The sequence below is a fragment of the Heterodontus francisci genome, chromosome 24 (assembly GCF_036365525.1).
Source record: "Heterodontus francisci isolate sHetFra1 chromosome 24, sHetFra1.hap1, whole genome shotgun sequence".
Lineage (NCBI taxonomy): Eukaryota > Metazoa > Chordata > Chondrichthyes > Heterodontiformes > Heterodontidae > Heterodontus > Heterodontus francisci.
Window position 1 is genome coordinate 38,893,259 of NC_090394.1, and position 22,804 is coordinate 38,916,062.

Below are 22,804 nucleotides of genomic sequence, written 5' to 3' on the forward strand. Positions count from 1 at the left end.
CGCATGCGTAGCGGGTGAAGTGGACTCGGGGCAGTAACCGGGCAACGGCAGCAGCGCGGCCTGGAGAGGAGCAGAGAAAAGCCGCCTGCAAATTGCAGTTAGAGTCTGTCACTGTGTTTACTGGAGCCTCACTGAGCAGAAAACAAACCCGCCAACCTTCATCAATGTTTGCGCCCTGTGTTGCCAGGCGTTGTGGAAAATCTGTACAATAATAACCCAGTAACCCGCAGCAGCCAACCTGGCTTCAGAAGCTGAGTGACCAAACTGAAAGAAAGAAATACTTGCATTTCTATAGCGCCTTTCACGACCACGGATGTCTGAAAGCCCTTTACAGTCACTTGGAATGTGGAAAATGCAACAACATAAACAGTCACTTATTTCGATATTTGTTGGATGACCACGAACCAACACAGCGTTACGCTTACAAAAGCAAAATACAAGATGCTGAAAATCTGAAATAAGAATAGAAAAGATCATTTGATTAGGTACTTTACAGCCTTGGACTCAACATTGAGGTCAACAGTTTCAGACTGTGTCTCTGCCCCATTTTGTTTCCTTTTTCTTTTCAGGTTTCAGTTTTACTTGCATTTTTCTCTTTTGCTTTTGGATGGCAGATGTTTATCATTCTGCCATTCATACCTCCTTTTGTTGCATCTTTTGTTTCTTTATTTGTCCCTTTGCCACTCCCTTTGGCGTTGTACCATCATCCCTTCCACCATATCATAGACCTATCCTGTTGTTCTTTTCCACCCTCCCCCATTTCACTTGCATGAAGCCTGTTACATTTCTAACTTTTCCCTGTTCTGATTAAAGGTCATCAACCTGAAATGTTAACACAGCTACTTGTAGGAAAGTCTACATCAGACCAGTAGGAGTCATTCAAAAAGTAACTAGTGAGAGTTCAAGGCCAACATGTTCCCGTAAAAGTGAAGGGTAAGACCAACAAGTCCAGGGAACCCTGGATGTCAAGGGATATAGAGGATTTGATAAGGAAAAAAAGGCTTATGGCAGATTCAGAGCGCTGAAAACAACGGAGGCCCTAGAGGAGTATAGAAAGTGTAGGAGGGTACTTAAAAAAGTAATAAGGAGAGCGAAGAGGGGATATGAAAAAACACTGGTGGGCAAGATAAAGGAAAATCCCAAGGTGTTTTATAAGTATATTAAGGGCAAGAGGATAACCAGGGAAAAAGTAGGGCCCATTAGGGACCAAAGTGGCAATCTGTGTGTGGAGCCAGAGGACATAAGTGAGGTTTTAAATGATTTTTCATTTGTGTTCACTATGGAGAAGGACGATGTAGGTATGGAGAACAGGGAGGGAGATTGTGATATACTTGAACAAATTAGCATTGAAAGGGAGGAAGTATTAGCTGTTTTAGCAGGCTTAAAATTGGATAAATCCTCAGGCCCAGATGAGATGTATCCCAGGCTGTTATGTGAGGGCAAGGCAGGAGATAGCAGGGGCTCTGACACAAATTTTCAAATCCTCTCTGGCCAGAGGAGAAGTACCAGAGGACTGGAGGACAGCGAATGTGGTATTTAAGAAGGGTTGCAGGGCTAAACCAGGTAATTACAGGCCAGCGAGTCTAACATCAGTGGTAGGGAAAATATTGGGACAAATTCTGAGGGACAGGATTAATCTCTGGGAAAGGCAGGGATTAAACAGGGATAGTCAGCATGGCTCTGTCAGGGGGAGATCGTGCCTAACAAATTTGATTGAATTTTTCGAGGAGATGACTAGATGTGTAGACGAGGGGAAAGCAGTTGATGTAGTCTACATGGACTTCAGTAAGGCTTTTGATAAGGTCCCGGGTGGGAGATTGGTTAAGGAAGGTAAAAGCCCATGGGATCCAAGGCAATTTGGCAAATTGGATCCAAAATTAGCTTAGTGGCAGGAGACAGAGGGTGATGGTCAAAGGTTGTTTTTGCAGTTGGAAGCCTATGACCAGTGGTGTACCGCAGGGATCGGTGCTGGGACTCTTGCTGTTTGTAGTGTGCGTTAATGATTTAGACATGAATATAGGAGGTATGATCAGTAAGTTCGCAGATGACATGAAAATTGGTGATGTTGTAAATAGTGAGGAGGAAAGCCTTAGATTACAGGATGATATAGATGGGCTGGTAAGATGGGCAGAGCAGTGGCAAATGGAGTTTAATCCTGAGTAGTGTGAGGTGATGCATTTTGGGAGGACTAACAAGGCAAGGGAATATACAATGGATGGTAGGACCCTAGGAAGTACAGAGGGTCAGAGTGACATTGGTGTACTTGTCCATAGATCACTGAAGGCAACAGCAGAGGTAGATAAGGTAGTTAGGAAGGCATATGGGATACTTGCCTTTATTAGCTGAGGCATAGAATATAAGAGCAGGGAGGTTATGATGGAGCTGTATAAAACGCTAGTTAGGCCACAGTTCTGGTCACCGCTCTATAGGAAGGATGTAATTGCACTGGAGAGGGTGCAGAGGAGATTCACCAGGATGTTGCCTGGGCTGGAGCATTTCAGCTATGAAGAGAGACTGGATAGGCGCGGGTTGTTTTCCTTAGAGTAGAGAAGGCTGAGGGGGGCATGATTGAGGTGTACAAAATTTTGAGGAGCATTGATAGGATACATAGGAAGAAACTTTTTCCCTTAGCGGAGGGATCAATAACCTGTGGGCATTGATTTAAGGTAAGGGGCAGGAGGTTTAGAAGGGATTTGAGGAAAAGTATTTTCACCCAGACGGTGGTTGGAATCTGAAATACACTACCTGAAGGGGTGGTAGAGGCAGAAACCCTCACATCATTTAAGAAGTATTTAGATGAGCACTTGAAATGCCATAGCATACAAGGCTGTGGGCCAAGTGCTGGAAAATGGGATTAGAATAGATAGGCGCTTGATGGCCAGCACAGACATGATGGGCTGAAAGGCCTGTTTCTGTGCCGTATAACTATGGCTCTACTCCACCATTTTGAACACCACTTGGAGGAGGCGCTGAGGGCATCAAGGGTTCAGAATGTGGATGGGGGACGTTAACGTCCATCACCAAGAGTGGCTTGGTAGCACCATAGCTGTCAGAGTGGGTCTGTGGCAGGTGGTGAGAGAACCAATAAAAGGGTAAAAAAGGAAATTAGAAAAGCAAAACAAAGGGTAGTAATCAACAGATGTATTTGCGAATGGAAAGCCATCCACAAATATTCACTCCCTCCACCACTGACGCACTGTGGCAGCAGTGTGTACCATCTACAAGATGCACTGCAGCAACGCACCAAGGCTCCTTAGACAGCACCTTCTAAACCCGCAACCTCTACCAACTAGAAGGACAAGGGCAGCAAATGCATTTGAACACCACCACCTGCAAGTTACCCTCCAAGTCACACACCATCTTGACTTGGAACTATATTGCCGTTCCTTCACTGTCGCTGGGTTAAACTCCTGGACCTCCCGTCCTAACAGCACTGTGGGTGTACCTACCTCACATGGACTGCAGCGGTTCAAGAAAGCAGCTCACCACCACCTTCTCAAGAGCAATTAGGGATGGGCAATAAATGCTGGCCTAGCCAGCGATGCCCACATCCCATGAATGAATAAAAAAAATGCCAGTAGTGGTTGTAGTGATCACCGCACAGTCTTTGTGGAGACAAAGTCCCATCTTCACACTGAGGACACTCTCCCTCGTGTTGTGTGGCACTACCACTGTGCTCAATTGGATAGATTCAGAACAGATCTAGCAAATTAAAACTTGGCATACAGAAAGCACTGTGGGTCATCATCAGTAGCAGAAGTGTTTTCAAACACAATCTATAACCTCATGGTCCAGCATACCCCTGATTCTACCATTTCCATCAAGCCAAGGGATGAATACTGTTGCAGTGAGCAGTGTAGGAGAGCAGGCCAGGGGCAGCACCAGGATATCTAAAAATGAGGAGCCAACCTGGTGAAGCTACAACACAGGGCGTCAAGTATGCTAAACACTGGAAACGACCTCAAAACCAACAGATTAAATCAAAGCTCTGCAATCCTGCCACATCCAGTCATGAATGGTGGTGGACAATTAAACAACTAATGGGAGGAGGAGGCGGCTCAAGGAACATCTAAATCCTCAACGATGACGCTGCCCAGCACGTGAGTGCAAAAGACAAGGTTGAAGCATTTGCAGCCATTTTCTGCCCAAATTGCCAAGTGGATAGAGTCAACCCTGAAATAGGCCCTTCAGCCCACTGAGTCTGTGCTGACTATCAACCACCCATTTATACTAATCCTACATTAATCCCATATTCCCTACCACATCCCCATCAATTCTCCTACCACCTACCTACACTAGGGGCAATTTACAATGGCCAATCAACCTGCAAGTCTTTGGCTATGGGAGGAAACCAGAGCACCCGGCAGAAACCCACGCAGTCACAGGGAGAACTGGCAAACTCCGCAGAGGCAGTACCCAGAACTGAACCTGGGTTGCTGGAGCTGTGAGGCTGCAGTGCTAACCACTGCGCCACTGTGCCATTTAGATGGATGATCCATCTCAACTTCCTCCTGAGGTCCCCAGCTTCACAGATGACAGTCTTCAGCCAATTTAATTTGATCCACGTGATAATCAGGAAACGACTGAGCTCATTGTATACAGCAAAGGCTTTGGGCCCTGATAATACTTCGAAGACTTGTGCTCCAGCACAACCTGTGCCCCTAGCCAAACTGTTCTGGTGCAGCTACAACACTGGCACCTACTGGGAATGGGAAAATTACCCAGGTATGTCCTGTCCACAAAAGCAGGATAAATCCAATCTGGTCAATTACCGCCCCATTTGTCTGCTCTCAATATCATGGAAGGTGTCATTAATTGCGGCACTTACTCACCAATAACCTATTCACCAATACTCAGTTTGAGTTCTGCCAGGATGTCTCGGCCCCAGAGTTCATTACAATCTTGGTCCAAACATGGACAAAAGAGCTAAGTTGGAGAGGTGTGGTAAGAGTGACTGCCCATGACATCAGCTAAAGTAAACTTTGGTCCTTAGAGGCAGAGATAGGAGAAATTATCATGGGTGGTGAGGAAATGGCAGAGACGTTGAACAAATATTTTGTGTCCGTCGTCACAGCAGAAGACACAAATTATGTACCAGAAATAGAGAGTAACCAAGGAGCTAATAAGAGTGAGGAACATAAGGTAATTACTATCAGAAGAGAAAAAGTATTGGAGAAACTTAAGGGACTAAAAGCCGACAGAGCCCCAGGACTTGATGGCCTACATCCTAGGGTTTTAAAAGATGTAGCTGTAGAGATAGTGGATGCACTACTATGATTTTTCAAAATTCCCTAGATTCTAGAGTGGTCCCAGCAAGTAGGAAGTTAGCAAATGCAACACCACTATTCAAGGAAGGAGAGATAGAGAAAATGGGTGACGACAGACCAGTTGCCTGACATCCGTCATCAGAAAGATTCTGGAATCTATTATTAAAGAAGTCTTAGCAATATACTTAGAAAATCATAGTATGATCAAAGTTAACATGGTTTTATGAAAGGGAAATCACGTTTGATGAATTTATTAGAGTTTTTTGAGGATGTAACTAATAGGGTAGATAAAGGGGTACCAGTAGATCTAGTATACTTGTAATTCCAAAAGGCATTTGATAAGATGCCACATAAAAGATTAATAGACAAGATAAGGGATCATGCAGTTGGGGGTAATATATTAGCACAGATGGAGGATTGGCTAATGGATAGGAAGTGGAGAAGAAAGATAAACGGGGCATTTTCAAGTTGGCAGGCTGTAACTAGTGGAGTGCTGCAAGGATCGGTGCTGGGGCCTCAGCTACTTGCAATCTATATTAATAACTTAGACAAAAAGGCTGGGAGTAATGATTCTATGTTTGCTGATGATACAAAGTTAGGTGAGAAGGTAAACAGTGAGGAGGACAAAAAGAGGCTGCAAAGAGATATAGACAGGTGAAGTGAGTGGGAAACAAGGTGGCAGATGGAATATAATGTGAGAATTTGTGAGGTTATTCACTTTGGCAGTAAGAATAAAAAGGCAGAATAGTTTTTAAAAGGTGTGAAATTTTTAAATGTTGATGTTCGGAGAGACATGGGTATATTCGTACAAGGAACAGAATGTTACCATGCAGGTACAGCAAACAATTAGGAAGGCAAATGACATGTTGGCCTTTATTGCAAGGGAATTGGAGTACAAGAATAAGTAAATCTTGCTACAATTGTATAGGGCTTTGGTGAGACCATACCTGGTGTGCTGTGTGCAGTTTTGGTATCTATATGTAACAAAGGATGTACTTGGAGACAGTACAGCAAAGGTTCACTAGATTGGTTCCTGGAATGAGCGGGATGTCCTATGGATAACTTAGCTCTTTTGTAAATTAGGCCAATATTTTTTGGACTTCACAAGAATGAGAGGTAATTTCATTGCAACATACAAGATTGTGAAGGGGCTTGACAGGGTAGATGCTGAGAGGTTGTTTCCCCAAGCTGGGGAATCTAGAACATGGGGGCACAGCCTCAGGATAAGGGGTTGATCATTTAGGACTGAGATGAAGAGAAATTTCTTCACTCAGAGGGTTGTGAAACTTTGGAATTGTCTACCCTAGAGGGTTGTGGATGCTCCAGCATTGAGTATATTCAAGACTGAGATTGATAGATTTTTAATCTCAAGGAAATCAAGCATTACGGGGAGCGGGCAGGAAAGTGGAGTTGAGGTAGAAGATCTGCTATGATCGTACTGAATGGCAGAGCAGGCTCGAGAGGCCATATGGTCTACTACTGTTTCTGATGTTCTTATCCAAGGCAGCATTTGCCAGCGTGTGGCATCAAAGTTGATGTCAGTGGGCATCGAGGGAAAGCTCTCCAATGGTTTGAGTCATACCTAGCACGAACGAAGATGGTTGTGATTGTTCTTTGTCAATCATGTCAGCCCCAGGACAACACTGCAGGAGTTCCTCAGGATATTGTTCTCGGACCAGCCATCTTCAGCTGCTTCAGCAATGACCTTCCTTCCAACATAAGATCAGAAGTGGGGATGTTCGCTGATGATTGCACAGTGTTCACTACCATTTGCAATTCCTCAGATAATGATGCAGTCTATACTCAGATGCAGCAAGACCTGAACAACATTCAGGCTTGGGCTGATATGTGGCAAGTAACGTTTGCACCAAGTGCCAGGCAATGACCATCTCCACCAGAGAGAATCTAACCATCTTCCTTTGACATTCAACAGCATTCAACAGGGTGGCACAGTGGCGCAGTGGTTAGCACCACAGCCTCACAGCTCCAGAAGCCTGGGTTTGGTTCTGGGTACTGCCTGTGTGGAGTTTGCAAGTTCTCCCTGTGACCGCATGGGTTTCCACCGGGTGCTCTAGCTTCCTCCCACAGCCAAAGACTTGCAGGCTGATAGGTAAATTGGCCATTGTAAATTGCCCTTCGTGTAGGTAGGTGGTAGGAGAATTGTGGGGATGTGGTAGGGGACATGGGATTAATGTAGGATTAGTATAAATGGGTGGTTGGTGGTCAGCACAGACTCGGTGGGCGAAAGGGCCTGTTTCAGTGCTGTATCTATGACTCTATGAGCATTATCATCATTGAACCCCCAGCATCAATATCCTGAGGGTTACTATTGACCAGAAACTTAACTGGACCAGCCATATAAATATTGTGGCTACAAGCAAATCAGAGACTGAGAATTCTGCACAAGTAATGGCTCCTGACTCCCCAAAGCCTGTCCATCATCTATAGGTGATTGAGATTTTTGACGAAGTAACAGAGAGGGTTGGTGAAGGTAATGCAGTTGAGATGGTGTCCATGGACTTCCAAAAGAAAATTGATAGAGTGCCAAATAAGATTGGCAGCAAAGTTGCAGCCCCTGGAATAAAAGGGACAGTAGCAGCATGGATACGAAGTTGGCTGATTGACAGGAAATAGAGAGTAATGGTGAACCTTTGTTTTTCAGACTTGAGGAAGGTACATGTGGGGTTCCCCAGGGGTTGATACTAGGACCACTGCTTTTCTAGATATATATTAATGATTTAGACTTGGATGTCCAGGGCACAATTTCAAAATTTTCAGATAACACAAAACTTGGACGTATTGTGTTGTGAGGAGGGTAGTGATAGACTTCAAGAGGACTTAGACAGGCTGGTGGAATGGGTGGACTATTAACAGATGAAATTTAATGCACAGAAGTGTGAAATGGTACATTTTGGTAGGAAGAATGAGGAGATGCAATACAAAATAAAGGGCACAATTCTAAAGGGGGTGCAGGAACAGAGAGACCTGGGGGGTATAAAATTGTTGAAGGTGGCAGGGTAGGTTGAGAAAGTGGTTAAAAAGGCATATGGTATCCTGGGCTTTATAAATGGAGGCATTGAGTACAAAGGCAACTAAGTTATGATGAACCTTTATAAAACACTGGTTCAGCCTCAACTGGAGTATTGTGCCCAATTCTGGACACTGCACTTTAGAAAGGATGTGAAGGCTTTAGAGATGGTGCAGGAAAGGTTTATGAGAATAATTCCAGGGATGACAGACTTCAGTTACGAGGATAGATTGGAGAAGTTGGGTTGTTCTCCTTAGAGAAGAGAAGATTGAGAGGAGATTTGATAGATGTGTGCAACATCACGAGCAGTCCAGATAGAGTAGATAGTGCAAAACTGTTCCCATTGGTGGAAGGGTCGAGAACCAGAGGACACTGATTTAAGGTGATTGTTAAAAGAAACAATGGTGGCGTGAGGAAAAGCTGTTATACGCAGCAAGTGGTTAGGATCTGGAATGCACTGTTTTAAGTGTGATGGAGGCAGATTCAATTGTGGCTTTCAAAAAGGAATTGGAAAAACACTTGAAGAGAAAATAAAATGCTGACAATGGGGAAAGGATGGCGTTGTGGGACTAGCAGAGTTGCTCTTGCATCAGACCTGGCACGGACATGTCAGGCTCAGTGGCTTCCTTCTCTGTTTTAACCATTCTATGACACTATGATTCTACAAGGCACAAGTCACTTGTCTGGATGAGTGCTGTTCCAACAATACTGAAGCACCCCATCCACCACCTTAAACATTCACTCCCTCCACCACCGGTGCAGAATGGCGGCAGTGTGCACCATCTGCAGGATGCACTGCAGCAATTTGGTAAAGCTCCTTGGACAGCACCTTCCAAATTCTGTGGCCTCTGCCACCTAGAAGAACAAGGACAGCAGGCGCATGGGAACACCGCCACCTGCAAGTTGCCGTCCAAGTCACACACATTCCTGACTTGGAAATATATTGCTATTGCTTCACTGTTGTTGGGTCAAAATCCTGGAACTTCCTCCCTAACACCACTGTTGGTTTACCTATATCACATGGACTGCAGCAGTTCAAGCATATGGCTCACCACCATCTACTCGAGGGCAATTAGGGATTGGCAATAAATGCTGGCCTTGCCAGCCACACCCACATCCCCTGAACAAATTAAAAAAGTCAGTTATTTTCAGCCAATTAGCAGCTAGAATATTGAAGCTCAGTCTGGTTACATTATTAGAAAGCAACTCAATATTTTGAGACCTTTTGGAGACTCACATCAGAGGCTCCAAGTGCCAAATGGGAATCAAGGTAGCAACAGAACAAAATGTGTCATCTCAAAGGTGGTTGGTAGATTAGAAACTTTTTATATTATGTACTCTTCTACTGAAAGATGGCTTCTCTCCCATAATCAACTTTCACAGCCTCTAAGCTGTCAGCCGTTTTCCATGGAATCTGAATCAAGTCGATAGGGAAGTCTGTACAGTGGTGCTAAAAATGGGAAATCTGAGGGTACATTACTAAATGAAAGGGATTAGCAAGAAGATCAGGATATGGAAGTGAACAAACATTTTGAATTGTAGCAGTTTATGATAAAGAATGTTGAGCTAGGGGATGTGAGTAGAGCCCAAGTCAATGGAGGTTATACTGATTCTACAGTGCTGATGAGACCACATGGTGAACTGCCCACTGATCTTATGAAAATCCAAGAACATTGAAATGTATTCAAGGGAATACAAGTTTGACTTCAGGACTTAAATCAATCAGCTATGAACAGCGATCATAGGGGACAAAACTTGTTATAAAGTAAAACACTTTGGGAGGAGAAAGAGTGAAGCAGAGAACTATGAACCAAGCGTTTAGAGTCATGAACGGAATTGGTGGGGTGGATACGGGGTATTCTTCCTTGCAGAATTCGGAGAAAATGAGTGTGTATGAGTATAAATGAAGGTAATTGGGATAATCACAGCAAGGAACTATCACTTCTGGGGTTCTTAGAGACACAGTCAGTGTTGGGACAGACAAAGATTCAGTGTTGGGGCAGTCAGGGCTGTTTTGTTTCACTGTTTTAGCAGAGTCTCTATTGAGCACAAGTATTATTGTAACAATGAGTGTATCGGGTCGCCAGTTGGATTGCATGATGTGGGACCTAGCTTATTATTGAATGGCTTATTACGTTACAGGAGCTAGATTAAGTTCGCAGCAGACATTCTGACAGCCTTGCTCAGTCTGTAATTGATCCACAAACCGTTTGAACATTGGGAGATGATTTTCCAGGTAATGTTCAATGTTATTGGTGTTTCAGGTCTAGCTGGTAGTTGTGTAAAGGTTACGTATGTTTTAATGTGTTACATCTCAGTGCTGTGAAAGCATCTTGTGTGTGTCATGGCACATTGGTATGCAAGTACATTGAATAGCTATGTGTAATTCAACATGTTATATGGTGTTGATGTGAGAAGGGTTTAAACAGTGTTAATGTGATTGTGAGTGGGATTTCGTGTGTTATATGGATAAGGTGTGAGTAAGGATTGGCAATCTTTATGTTGATTGTGGGAGTGAGGATAGAACGACTTCTGTTACCACAGTACCTGTTTGGGCATTGTTGTCATGGTACCTGAGGGAGGAAGCGCCCTATGTCTATGCTCAAGCAACTTGCAGGATGCATTAATTTGCAGGTGATACAAAAATTGTCTGTGGTTGATAGTGAGGAAGAAAGTGGTTGGCCACAGGAAGATATCAATGGGCTGGTCAGGTGGGCAGAAAAGTGACATTGTATTCAATCTGGAGAAGTGTAATGCATTTGTGGGGGACAAACACGGCAAGGGATACACAATAAATAGTAAGATACTGAGAAGAGTAGAGGAACAGAGAGACCTTGATGTGCATGTCCACAGATCGCTGAAGGAGCAAGACAGGTAGAAAAGGTTGTTAAGAAGGCATACAAGATACTTTCCTTTGTTAGCTGAGGCGTAGAATATAAGAACAAGGAGATTATAGCAGAACTGTATAAAATACTATTTTAAGGTTAAGGACATCTCCTTGTAGCCGGAGACGAACTTGGATTGGGAGGGGGAGGATCCAGTTGTCGTGGTCCACGTAGGAACCAATTACAGATAGAACTGATAATGAAGTTCTGAGAGAGTTTGAGGAGTTAGGGTCCAAATTAAAACACAGAACCTCAAAGGTAATATCTGGATTGTTACCTGAGCTACACGCCAATTGGCATAGGGTAAAGCAGATTGGAGAATTAAATGCGTGGCTCAAAGAGTGTTGCATGAAGAAGGGGTTTCGATTCATGGGGCTCTGGCACCACTACTCGGGGAAAAATGGAGCTATTCCATAGGGATGGGCTCCAGTTAAATCTGGCTGAAATCAGAATCCTGGCAAATCGTATAACTAGGGCTGTGGATAGGGCTTTAAATTAAAAGTATGGGATAGGGTTCAGGTGAAGGAAGATTTGGAAATCTGAAGAGAAAAGCCAAGACAATAGAATGATGTAGCGATTTGGGTAAAGACAAGCAGAGTGGGACAGCTAGGGACAGAGAGATTAATGGTAATAGTGCATCAGTAAATAAGGTCCACCGAAAGAATAACAGTATAAAAAATAATTAAGGCCCTTTATCTGAATGCGCGAAGCATCTGCAATAAGATAGATAAACATATGGCAAAAATAGAGATAAATGGTTTAGATATAATTGCCGTTACAGAGACAGGGTTATAAAGTGACCAAGTATTACTACCAGGTGAGAAAGGTGTCTAGGGGTCCCTCTCAGCCTTCGCCTGGTCTTACTGTAACAGGGTTTAATTTTAAACACAATGTTTTTAGCTTCCGCTTGGTGAATCCTTGTTTACCGCTTTCCACTTATAAGGCAAAGAAACCAGAACAAACAGGCTTTCTTAGGTTTAAAGAAGAAGAGTTGAAATTTATTAAACTTAAACTCAAACTCTAATTTGGTTGATGCCTACAGATACATGATAGCGCCCACGCTAGCATGCATACACGATACGCACGTGCAAATAGCGACAGAAAAGAGCAGAAGAAATAAAGTGGAAAAGTTTGAGGTAATATCTGAAAAGTTTTTGTTACAGGTCTTCGAGTTCGCTGTAGAGTCCTTGATTGTAGGTAGATATTGCTTTTTGTTGGAGCCCTGTATTCTTCTTAAACCTTGTTCGCTGTTGGAGACTTTTCTCTCTTGGGGTTCATGTGTCTTCAGTGGATTCAGAGGCTTGTGAGAAAGAGATGGGAGCAGGCAGACAGGAGAGGCTGTGGTGAGCCAGCCAGGAGAGATCTTCTGAGTCCAAGAGCATTCTGCTTTCTGCCCAAACTGTACAAATTCAAACAACTCAGGTTGCCCAGCAGGTTAGTCATGTGACTAGCTGGTTTGACCATGTCCGTTTGTGTATTCAGCCGTCTTAGCAGTCAACCTGGAATGCAAGCTCCCCCACCTTCAATGTCTGATGATCAAAAGTCCATTGTGGGTTGAATGTGTCAGGGAGTGGCTGCTTTGTCCTTCCAAACACTGTCTGTTAATATACAAATGTCTTTCCAACCAAGATCTGGCAATTTTTTTAAAGCAAGTCTTTTCACTTCAACAACAGTTTGAAATTTAATGTCCATGTGGCGAAATTAATATGCCTCATGCTTGGCAGGTGGGGGCCTGCATGACACCAAGGTTGGGAAATAAATATTCCAGGGTACACAACATTTTGAAAAGACACAGAATGGAAAAAGAGGAGGTGTAGCCCTGATAATAAAAGCTGACATAAAGATAGTAGTGAAAATGGATCTTGGCTTTGAAGATCAGGAAGTAGAATCAGTGTGGGTGGAGATTAGGAATAGCAAGGGTCAGAAAGCACTGGTGGGAGTAATTTATAGGCCCCCTAACATTGGTTATACCGTTGGACAGAGCATTAAGCAGAAATGATTGGAGCTTGTAACAAAGGCAATGTAATAATTGTGGGGAACTTTAACCCTCACATAGACTGGACCAATCAAATTGCAAAGGTAGTCTGGAAAATGAGTTTGTAGAATGCTTTTGTGACAGTTTCCTGGAACAATATGTTGTGGAACCAACTAGGGACAAAGCTATTTTAGATCGAGTATTGTGGAATGAGGCAGGATTAATTAGTAATCTCATGTGAACATACGAATTAGGAGCAGCAGTAGGCCACTCGTCCCCTTCAAGCCTGCACTGCCATTTAATAAGATCATGGCTGATCTGATTGTGGCCTCAACTCCACTTTCTTGCCAACCCCCGATACCCTTTGCCTTGTTAGTTAAGTATTTATCTACCTCTGCCTTAAAAATATTCAATGACCCGGTCTCTACTGCTCTTTGGGGAAGAGAGTTACAAAGAGTCACATAAAAACAGAAAGTGCTGGAACTACTCGGCAAGTCAGGCAGCATCTGGAGAGAAAAGCAGAGTTAACATTTTAGGTCTGTGACCTTTCATCCGAACTAGCAAAAGTTAGAAAATAATTAGGTTTTAAGCAAGTGAGTTGTGGGGGGGGGGGGGGGGGGGGGTGGGGTGATGAGGGCAGGGTTGGCGGGAGAGAACAAAAGGGAAGGGGTGTATTAGGGCAGGAGAGATTAAATAACAAAGCTGTCGTAGGACGATGGCAAAGAATGTGTTAAGGCTTGTGGTGAAAGAGAAAGCATTAGTCCAGAGAGAGTGTTAATAGCACAGTAATGAGCAACGCTGTCCACATGACAAAACAGGCACAGCACCAGCCTCCACATCCAAAGGATCATCCTCTGCCATTTCTGCCACCTCCAGCATGATACCACCACCAAACACATCTTCCCTTTCCCTCCCCGTCAGCATTGCGAAGGGATTGTTCCCTCCGCAACACCCTGGTCCACTCTTCCATCACCCCGACACTTCGTCCCCTTCCCACGACACCTTACCATGCAATCACAGGAGGTGTAATACCTGCCCTCTCCTCACCATCCAAGGCCCCAATGTGATCGCCTCTACACTGGAGAGACCAAACGCAGATTGGGTGATCGCTTTGTGGAACACCTCCACTCAGTAAGAAAGCATGACCCCGAGCTTCCGGTTGCTTGCCATTTCAACACCACCATCCCCCTCACCCCCCCTCCCCCACTGCTTTCATGCCCACATTTCTGTCCTTGGCCTGCTGCAGTGTTCCAGTGAACATCAACGCAAGCTCGAGGAACAGCACCTGGTCTTTCGATTAGACACCATACAGCCTCGCGGACTGAATATCGAGTTCAACAATTTCAGAGCATGACTGGCCTTTTTTATTTTTTTATTTTATTTTTTAGCCATGTGCCTGTTTTTTCATGTGGACAGCATTATAGAGTTATACAGCACAGAAACAGGCCCTTCGGCCCACCGTGTTCATTACTCTGCCGTTAACACTCTATCTGGACTAATACCTTGTCTTTCACCACAAACATTAACATGCTGTTTGCCTTTGCCCCATGGCAGATTTGTTATTTAATCTCTCCTGCCCTCTGCCCTATCACACACTCTTTTGTTCTCTTCCCCACCAACCCCCCCCCCCCCCCCCCCCCCCGTCCCCCGTTGCCTTCACTTGCTTGAAACCTAATTATTTTCTAACCTTTGCCAGTTCTGATGAAAGGTCACAGACCTGAAACGTTAAATCTGCTTCTCTGTCCACAAATGATGTCTGACCTGCTGAATATTTTTAGCACGTTCAGTTTTTATTTCAGATTTCCAGCGTCTGCAGTATTTTGCTTTTATCTAAAGACTCACAACCCTCTGAGAGAAACATTTTCTCCTCATCTCCATCTTAAATGGGCGACCTCTTATTTTTAAACTGTGTCCCCTAGTTATAGTCTCTACCACAAGGGGAAACATCCTTTCAGAATCCACCCTGTGAAGTCCCCTCAGGGTCTTAGTTGTTTCAATAGGATCACCTCTCATTCTTCTAAACTCCAATGGATACAGAACCAACCTATCCAACCTTTCTTCATAAGATAACCCCACCCCGCCCCCATCCCAGGTGTCAGTCAAGTGAACCTTCTCTGAACTGCCTCTTAAAAAAATCCTCAGGGAAAAAGTGTTCATAATACAATTGAATTCTGTATGAAGTTTGAAAGTGACATACTCCATTCCCAAACACGAATCTTAAACTTAAAGTCACTTACATAGGTACGGGGTGGGGAGTGCTGGCTAAGGTTGATTGGGTAAATAGACTAAAAGGTATAGGAATAAATAAACAGTGGGAAAAATTTAAAGAAACAATTCAAAATGTTCAACAAAAATACATTCCATTAAAAAACAAAAACTCATCAAGAAAAATCCATCCCTAGCTTACTTAGGAAGTTAAGGTTAGTGTTAGATTAAAAGAAGAGGCTGATAATGTTGCAAACAATAATAGTAAGCCTGAGAACACAAAAAATAGGAGCAGATATAGGCCATTCAACCCTATGAGCCCGCTCCACCATTCAATGAGATCGTGGCTGATCTTCTACTTCAACACCATTTACCTGCACTATCTCTGTAACGCTTGATATTTTTAATATGTAGAAATCTATCGATTTCAGTCTTGAACAGACGCAACGACTGAGCCCCCACAGCCCTCCGGGGCAGAGAATTTCAAAGATTCACCACCCTCTGAGTGAAGAGATTCCTCCTCATCTCAGTGCTAAATGGCCTACCCCTTATTCTAAGACTGTGTCCCCTGACTCTGGACGCTCCAGCCAGGCGAAACATCCTTCCTGCATCAACCGTGTCAAGCCCTGTAAGAATTTTGTATTTTTGAATGAGATTACCTCTCATTCTTCTAAACTCCAGGCATCAAGATCAGCGCAGGCTTGGAGGGCCGAATGGCCTGTTCCTGTGCTGTACTTTTCTTTGTTCTGTGGATGTGTGAGGCAAGTTCTTTACACAGAGGGTGGTGAGTGCCTGGAACTTGCTGCCGGGGGAGGTGGTGGAAGCAGGTATGATAGCGACGTTTAAGAGGCATCTTGACAAATAAAGGCCCAGTCTATTTAATCTTTCCTAATAGGACAATCCCGCATCCCAGGAATTAGTTTGGTGAACCTTCGTTGCACTCCCTCTATGGCAAGTATATCTTTCCTTGGGTAAGCAGACCAACACTGCACACAATGCTCCAGGTGCAGTCTCACCAAGGCTCTATATAATTACAGTAAGACATCTTTACTCCAATACTCAAATCCTCTTGTAATGAAGGCCATTTGCCTTCGTAATTGCTTGCTGTACCTGCATGTTGGCTTTCAGTGACTCATGAACAAGGACAACACGTCCCTTTGAAATTCAACACTTCCCAGCCTCTCACCATTTAAAAAATACTCTGTATTTCTCTTTTTCTTACCAAAGAGGATAACCTCACATTTCTCCACATTGTATTCCATCATCCAAATTTTTTTACACTCACTTAGCCTCTCCAAATCCCCTTGATGGTCTTTGCATTGTTACGACCAAGGTGGGAGTACTGCGCTGTTAATTCAGTCCCACTGAATTTCCCCACCCAGTTTAGCATTCACTGTTCTCAGAGAAATGCTTTTCTAAGTCTTAAAGGCACACACCTCTTTTTCCTGAAAAAACAAAGCACTTGTAACAGCATCCTCTGCACAACTCACTTCCACCTGTGTCACCTGAAACTTGGAAATATTACATTTAATCCCCACATCCAAATCATTGATACAGATTGTGAAAAGCTGGGGCCCAAGCACTGATCCTTGCAGTACCCCACTAGTCACAGCCAGCCAATCCAAAAATGACCCATTTATTCCTACTCTGTTTTCTGTCCATTCTCAATCCATGCCAGTGTATTTCCCCCCAATCCCATGTGCTCTAATTTTGTTTAGCAAACTCTGGTGTGGGACCTTATCAAAATCTTTCTGAAAATCTAAATATACCACATCTACTGATTTCCCCCTTATCTATTCTGCTAGTTACATCCTCAAAAAACTCCAACAGGTTTGTTACACATGATTTCCCTTAAATCCATGTTGACTCTGCCCAATCCTACCATTATTTTTCAAGTGTCCTGTTATCACACCTTTTATTACAAATTCTAGTATCTTCCCTACAACTGATGTTAGGCGAACAGGTCTGCAGTTCCCTGTTTTCTCTCTCCCTTCTTTCTTAAATAGTGGGTTTACATTTGCCACCTTGCAATCTGCAGGAACTATTCCAGAGTCTATAGAATTTTGGAAGATGACCATCAATGCATCTGCTATCTCTACAGCAGGGTTGTCCAACGTTTGGCCCGCAGGCCAGAATCCGTCCCAGCAAAAGTTTCCATCTGGCCCGCAGGTGTAACCTGTACCTGGGGTCATTCCACATCCTCACAGGGCTCCGTGACTGGAGATGGGAAATTTCCCACTGTGTTCTTCTTGTAGACCAGCCTTATTAAAAACATTGCGCTGTCAGTTCCACAAATGACAGCTGCTGAAGTAGCAACGCGCTTCCCAACTTTGACAAAGTCAGAGTTTTCTGACTTTTTTAAAAAGCCCGTCGGAACCCCCGAATTTGTCTGATTTTGGGAGGCGCGTTCCTGCTTCAGCAGCTGTCAGCTGTGAAACTCAGCACGATGTTTTTAAACAAACCGATCAACCACAAAGCTGCTTTGCTGAGTGCTCCCGCTCACTGCAACTGCCAGAGAGAGGGAGGGAGAGGGGGGGAAACAGAGAGAGAAGGGGGGGGGGGAACAGAGAGGGAGATGGAGAGGGGGATGCAGAGAGAGGGGGGACGGGGAAGGGGTGGACACAGACAGCAAGGATGACAAAGAGGGGGGGAACACAGGGAGAGACAGAGAGAGAGATCAAGATCGCTCCTGACAGATGGATATATATCCAGAATACTCTGCATTGCTATATCAAGTGTGCAGGCATGGATTGACTACATATGCAAGCAAAAATAATGCCAGGTATGTCACTAAATCAGTTTTCGAAATAGTGATGAGAAAGTAAGTCAATAAATTAGTCTTCTCGTTTAAAGCTTCTTCACAAAAATGCACATTTGTTCTTTTTATTAGTAAGATAAATTTTTAATGCCTTTATCTTTCGAAATTTGCTCACTGGTCCCCTGGGCCGAGCAAAAATCAGAATACGATCCTTCGCCTGTAAAGGTTGGACAACCGTGCTCTACAGCCACCTCTTTTAATACTGTGGGATGTCGATCATCAGGTCCAGGGGATTTATCTACTAATTATCTATCCCATTAATTTCTCTGGTACTTTATTTTACTAATATTAAAATCTTGCAGTTCCTCGTTTACACTAGTCCCTCGATTCTCCATTATTTCTGGGAGGTTTTCAGTATTTTCCGCTCTGAGGGCAGACACAAAGTATTTGTTTATCTTCTCTGCCATTTCCTTGTTCCTCACTATAAATTCTCTTGACTCTGTTTGTAATGGACCCACATTTGTCTATGCTAATCTTTTCCTTTATACATACCTAGAGAAGCTTTTACAGCCCATTTTTATGTTTCTTGCTAGTTTACTCTCATTCTACTTTCCCTTTCTTAATCTTTTTCTTGGTCCTGCTTTGCAGAATTCTGAAATGCTCCCAATCCTCAGCCTTACCATTTTTTGACAACTTTATATGTCTCTTCCTTTGCTCTAATACAATCCTTGATTTCTTTTGTTAGCCCTGGTTTTTGTGCATTGAAGGAATGTATTTTTCTTGTAAACTATGTATTAGTTCTTTAAATGTTAGCCATTGCCTGTCTACCACCATACCTTTTAATGTAGTTTCCCAATCCACCATAGCCAATTTGCCTCTCTTACTTTCATAGTTTCTTTTGCTTAGATTTAAGACCATAGTTTCTGATTGAACTCGGTCATTTTCAAACTTACTGTAAAATTCTCATATAATGGTCAGTCTTTCCTAAAGACTCCTTTACAACAAGATTATTAATTAGCCCTTTTTTATTGCACAATACTAGATCTAAAATAGCCCGTACCCCAGTTGGTTCCTCAATGTACTGCTCTAGAAAACCATCTCGCATACATTCCAAGAATTCGTCCTCCACAACATTAACAAAGAACAAAGAACAGTACAGCACAGGAACAGGCCATTCGGCCCTCCAATCCTGGGCCGATCTTGATGCCTGTCTAAACTAAAACCTTCTGCACTTCCGGGGACCGTATCCCTCTATTCCCATCCTATTCATGTATTTGTCAAGATGCCTCTTAAACGTCACTATCGTACCTGCTTCCACCACCTCCCCCGGCAGCAAGTTCCAGGCACTCACCACTCTTTGTGTAAAGAACTTGCCTTGCACATCCCCTCTAAACTTTGCCCCTCGCACCTTAAAACTATGTCCCCTAGTAACTGACTCTTCCACCCTGGGAAAAAGCTTCTGACTATCCACTCTGCCCATGCCACTCGTAACTTTGTAAACCTCTATCATGTCGCCCCTCCACCTCCATCGTTCCAGTGAAAACAATCCGAGTTTATCCAACCTCTCCTCATAGTTAATGCCCTCCAGACCAGGCAACATCCTGGTAAACCTCTTCTGTACCCTCTCCAAAGCCTCCACGTCCTTCTGGTAGTGTGGCAACCAGAATTGCACGCAATATTCTAAGTGTGGCCTAACTAAGGTTCTGTACAGCTGCAGCATGACTTGCCAATTTTTATACTCTATGCCCCGACCGATGAAGGCAAGCATGCTGTATGCCTTCTTGACTACCTTATCCACCTGCGCTGCCACTTTCAGTGACCTGTGGACCTGTACGCCCAGATCTCTCTGCCTGTCAATATTCCTAAGGGTTCTGCCATTTACTGTATACTTCCCACTTGTATTAGATCTTCCAAAATGCATTATCTCACATACTACGAACAGCAAAGGTCCCAGCACTGATCCCTGCGGAACACCACTAGTCACATCCCTCAATTCAGAACAGCACCCTTCCGCTGCTACCCTCTGTCTTCTATGACCGAGCCAGTTCTGTATCCATCTTGCCAGCTCACCTCTGATCCCGTATGACTTCACCTTTAGTACCAGTCTGCCATGAGGGTCCTTGTCAAAGGTTTTACTGAAGTCCATATAGACAACATCCACTGCCCTCCTTCATCAATCATCGTCGTCACTTCCTCAAAAAACTCGATCAAGTTAGTGAGACACGACCTCCCCTTCACAAAACCATGCTGCCTCTTGCTAATAAGTTCATTTGTTTCCAAATGGGAGTAAATCCTGTCCCGAAGAATCCCCTCTAATAATTTCCCTACCACTGACATAAGGCTCACCGGCCTATAATTTCCTGGATTATCCTTGCTTCCCTTCTTAAACAAAGGAACAACATTGGCTATTCTCCAGTCCTCTGGGACCTCACCTCTAGCCAATGAGGATACAAAGATTTCTGTCAAGGCCCCAGCAATTTCTTCCCTTGCCTCCCTCAGTATTCTGGGGTCGATCCCATCAGGCCCTGGGGACTTATCTACCTTAATGCCTTGCAAGACACCCAACACCTCCTCCTTTTTGATAACTACATGACCCAGACTATCTACTCTCCCTTCCCGAGACTCATCATCCACCAAGTCCTTCTCTGTGGTGAATACTGATGCAAAGTATTCATTTAGTACCTCGCCCATTTCCTCTGGCTCCACATATAGATTCCCTCCTCTGTCCTTGAGTGGGCCAACCCTTTCCCTGGCTACCCTCTTGCTCTTTATATACGTATAAAAGCCTTGAGATTCGCCTTAATCCTGTTTTCCAATGACTTTACATGACCCCTTTTAGCCCTCCTGACCCCTTGCTTAAGTCCCTTCCTACTTTCTTTATATTCCTTAAGGGCTTCATCTGTTCCCAGCCTTCTAGCCCTTACGAATGCTTCCTTTTTCTTTTTGACTCAGCTCACAATATCCCTCATTATCCAAGGTTCCCGAAACTTGCCAAACTTATCCTTCTTCCTCACAGGAACATGCTGGTCCTGGATTCTAATTAACTGACGTTTGAAAGACTCCCATATGTCAGATGTTGATTTACCCTCAAACAGCCGCCCCCAATCTAAATTCTTCAGTTCCTGCCTAATATTGTTATAATTAGCCTTCCCCCAATTTAGCACCTTCACTCGAGGACTGCTTTTATCCTTATCCACAAGTACCTTAAAACTTATGGAATTATGGTCACTGTTCCCGAAATGCTCCCCTACTGAGACTTCGACCACTTGGCCAGGCTCATTCCCCAATACCAGGACCAGTACAGCCCCTTCCCTAGTTGGACTATCTACATATTGTTTCAAGAAGCTCTCCTGGATGCTCCTTACAAATTCTGCCCCATCCAAGCCCCTAGCAATAAGTGAGTCCCAGTCAATATTGGAGAAGTTAAAATCACCCACCACTACAACCCTGTTACCTTTACATTTTTCCAAAGTTTACCCAATCTATATGTAGATTGAAATTCCCCATGGTTACTGTAATACCCTTGTTACATGCACCTCTAATTTTCTGATTTATTCCGTGATTTATATTACCACTGCTGTTTGATGGCCTATAAACAACTCCGGCCAAGGTGTTCTGCCCCTTGTTGCTTCTTAGTTCCACCCAAACTGATTCTACGTCTTGATCTGTAGAAGTAAGGTTATCTCTCGCTACAGTACTAATGCCCACTTAATTAACAGAGCTACCCCACCACCTTTTCCCAGCTTCCTGTCCTTCCTGAATGTCACGTACCCTTGGATATTCAGGTCCCAGCTTTGGTTTCCTTGTAGACATGTCTCTGTAATGGCTATCAGGTCTTACATATGAATTTCTCTTTGAGCTGATAATTCATCTGTATTGTTGCGAATGCTGCAGGCATTAAGGTACATAGGCCTTAATTCAGTTTTTTTTACTGTTTTTGTAAACTCTGGCCCTATCTGTTGGCACACTGTTAAGTTTGAAATGACTGTCCCTTTCTGCCATACTCTGATCATCTTTGCCTTTATTACTACCTTGATCTATTGCCTTTTACCTTTAATTTACTCAATCTTCCCCTACATGATCCGTACCCCCTCAATTTAGTTTAAAGCCCTCTCTACTTCCTAAGTAGAACACTAGTCCCAGCACAGTTCAGGTGAAGTCTGTCCCAATGGTACAGCCTCCATTTTCCCCTGGCCAGTGCCCCATGAACCTGAACCCACTTCTCACACACCAGTCTTTGAGCCACACGTTCATCTCTCTAATCTTATTTACCCTATGCCAATTTGCACATGGCTCCAGTAATAATCCAGCGATTATTACCTTTGAGTTTGTGCTTTTTAATTTAGTGCCTAGCTCCTCATACTCCCTGTGCAGAACCTCTATCTTAGTCCTGTCTATGTTGTTGGTACCTACGTGGACCACAGCCACTGGATCTTTCCTCTCCCATTGCAGGATCCTCTCCAGCCCGGAGCATATGTCTCGAACCCTGGTACCGGGCAGGCAACACAGCCTCTAGACTCTTGCTCTCGGCTGCAGAGAATGATGTCTATCCCCCTGACTATACTGTCCCCTGCCACCACTACATTCCTTTTAACTCCCTCCATTTTAATGGATTCATGTGCCATGGTCAGTCTGCTCATCACACTACAGCCCTCACTCTTGCCCATACCATCTGCAAGAACCTTG